We start from the raw sequence: 2,739 nt of genomic DNA on the forward strand, positions 1-2,739 counted from the left end.
AAAAAAAAAAAACAAGGAAGAAGCATTTGCTTTTTGCCTGCCTGCCCTCACTTGTGCTGGCAAGTTCATCTGTTCTGCTCCTGAGGCATCCTTTGCTGGTATTAGAGCCTACTTCTTTAGGTTTCTAATGCGGATGAAGACTTTCAGCTCTCTAGGACTTATTGGGACTCCATCACCAAAAGTTGGGATAGCTGAGACAACCAATGTCATGGACTGAACAACTCCAGATCCTCAGCATTTCTGTCAGGAAACAGCCAATGTCAGACCACAGCCTGTACTTTACTCAAATAAATCCCATATATATAAAATATATCACATACATTATGATATATTATATATAAAACACAATGTATATATTTTATATGATATAATATATTGTGATATATCATATGATATCATATATGGTGTGAGATATATGATACATATATAATATATATGATATATAATATTATATACAATATATATACAATATACAATATTATTGACATTCTATCATTTCTGTTCCTTTTAGAGAACTCTGACTAACACACCTTTCCTTGACTGTGTCTTGCAGGTTGTGTTTAATATGTCATCACTAAACCTCAGGTCATGCTAATTTTTTTCCTAAATTATCTTCTGTAAGTTTTAAATTTCCTTTTTAGCTCTGTGATCCAGTCTGAGTTCATCTGTGAAGCGTTAAGGTCTGTGTCTGGATCACTGTGAGGGTTTTGGTTTGGATGTCCACCTGTACCAGCATCGTTTGCAAGAGCTGCCCTTTCTCCGTTGGATCGTCTTGGCTCCTGTCAGTGTTAAGAATATTTGCACAGGTCTGCTTCTGAGCTAGTTTGTTTCATCTATCTATTTTTTCATTAAAACCACACAGCCTTTATTACTGTAGACTTCTGGGAGGCTTTGGAGTCGGGCCCTCTAACTCCTTCAGCTTAGCTCTTCGGTGGGTAGGCTAGCTGCTCTGGATCTTTGCTGCTTTTTCATCACTGTTAGAATCAGTTTCTCAGCATCTCTAATTAACTCTGGGTTTAGGTCATGATTACATTAAATCTCTAAATCCAGTTGGAAGAACTGGCTTCCTCTCTTTCTCTCTTTTTCCCTCTCTCCTTCCTTCCTCCCTTCCTTTCTGTCTTTCTCTTTCTCTGTCTCTCTCTCTCTGTCTCTCTCTCTCTCTCTCTGTGTGTGTGTGTGTGTGTGTGTGTGTGTGTGTTTTAGCAGACACTCATGTAGCTCAGGCTGGTCTCTTATTTATTTATTTATTTATTTATTTATTTATTTTTGGTTTTTTCGAGACAGGTTTCTCTTTGTAGCCTTGGCTGTCCTGGCTCACTCTGTAGACCAGGCCGGCCTCGAACTCAGAAATCCACCTGCCTCTGCCTCCCAAGTGCTGGGATTAAAGGCGTGTACCACCACTGCCTGGCCAGGCTGGTCTTGAACTCACAAGATAGCCAAGGAGAACTGTGAACTACTGATCCTTCTGCTACCAGTTCCCATACCTGGCTGGGAGTCCTGGCATGAGCCCACCAGTGCCAGAACCGACATTTAAACCACAATGAGTCTCTCTATCCGCAAACACACTCTTTCTCTCTTCTTCTCTGCTACTTTCATTTGTTTCGTTGTTTTCTCATTAAGACCTTGTAAGACATCCTGTTTTTATTACTACTGTTATTACCACGGTCAACTTCTTCCAATGTAGTACAATCTATCTATCCCATAGGCCAGTTTTAAACCATGATAATTCTTGGCCTCTCTCTTCAGGGATCAAACATTTAAGGAGAATTTCAAAACGAGTAACTTTTGACTTTCTAACAAGGCATCTTCACCACTACCTCTTTTGCTTCCTTCCCTCAAGAGATCTTTGCTTTCCAACCACACGAAGGCTGAGCTGGAAGCCCTGCTTTGTGGGATTACCCAGCAGCCCTGAAATGATCAGCCATGCAAGAACTGGGAGGAGGCTTAAATACCAGAGGTTTGAGGGGCTCAACTTCAGCCAGCATCTGCTTAGTAGGGGCTTCGCTCCCAAGTACTGTTCAGGCATTCAGAACAAAACAAACACAAAGAAACCATGCCTATCAGTAGTTTTCAAGAAGTGTCTTCCGACAGCCTTTGGAGGCCTAGGACTGGCAGGGCTCTAGGCTATGTCTCCCTTTCCTCTGATTGGCTTCGTTTTATCTGCTTAGAATATTAGGATCTGTCTCCAGGGGGCTGGAGAGATGGCTCAGCGGTTAAGAGTACCGACTGCTCTTCCAGAGGTCCTGAGTTCAACCACAGGGTGGCTTACAACCATCTGTAATGGGATCTGATGCCCTCTTCTGGTGTGTCTGAAGAGAGCGACAGTGTATTCATGTAAATAGAATCTGTCTCCCTTAAATAATTTGGAAAACCATTGATCTAGGCCACACTCCGATTATTTCTAAATATTCTTCTATCTGTGCTATCTGTATCAGGCTTCTTCCCATTTTTTTCATATTTCTTTAAAAGCTTGAATATAAAATATGATTAAGGAAACTGACATTTTCTCAAGAGGACTGCCTAGTATTTCAGTTTCTTGAGAATGTCTGTGAAGTGGGAAAGTAGATGTACTTCCATAGGGACCATCTGTTCTGATATCAGAAATGAGACGGGCAGGTGCGGACTTAGCACACAAACTTTCCAACTCAAAGTTAGTGAGAGCAGCCCTTGGAACTTTCTGGGTATGTTAGAGATAGCTGTCCTTATTGTATAAAGTCATCCTTCAGTGTTGAATCTTTT

General features: G+C 41.2%; 1 protein-coding gene across 3 annotated transcripts in view; it reads right to left on the bottom strand.

Annotated features, from left to right (window-relative positions):
* Positions 1-2,739, bottom strand: part of Cfap52 (cilia and flagella associated protein 52) — a 38,087-nt gene that overhangs the window by 17,378 nt on the left and 17,970 nt on the right. The gene's annotated exons all lie outside the window — the stretch shown is intronic.

This window comes from Mastomys coucha, unplaced genomic scaffold, assembly GCF_008632895.1.
Source record: "Mastomys coucha isolate ucsf_1 unplaced genomic scaffold, UCSF_Mcou_1 pScaffold5, whole genome shotgun sequence".
Classification (NCBI taxonomy): Eukaryota; Metazoa; Chordata; class Mammalia; order Rodentia; family Muridae; genus Mastomys; species Mastomys coucha.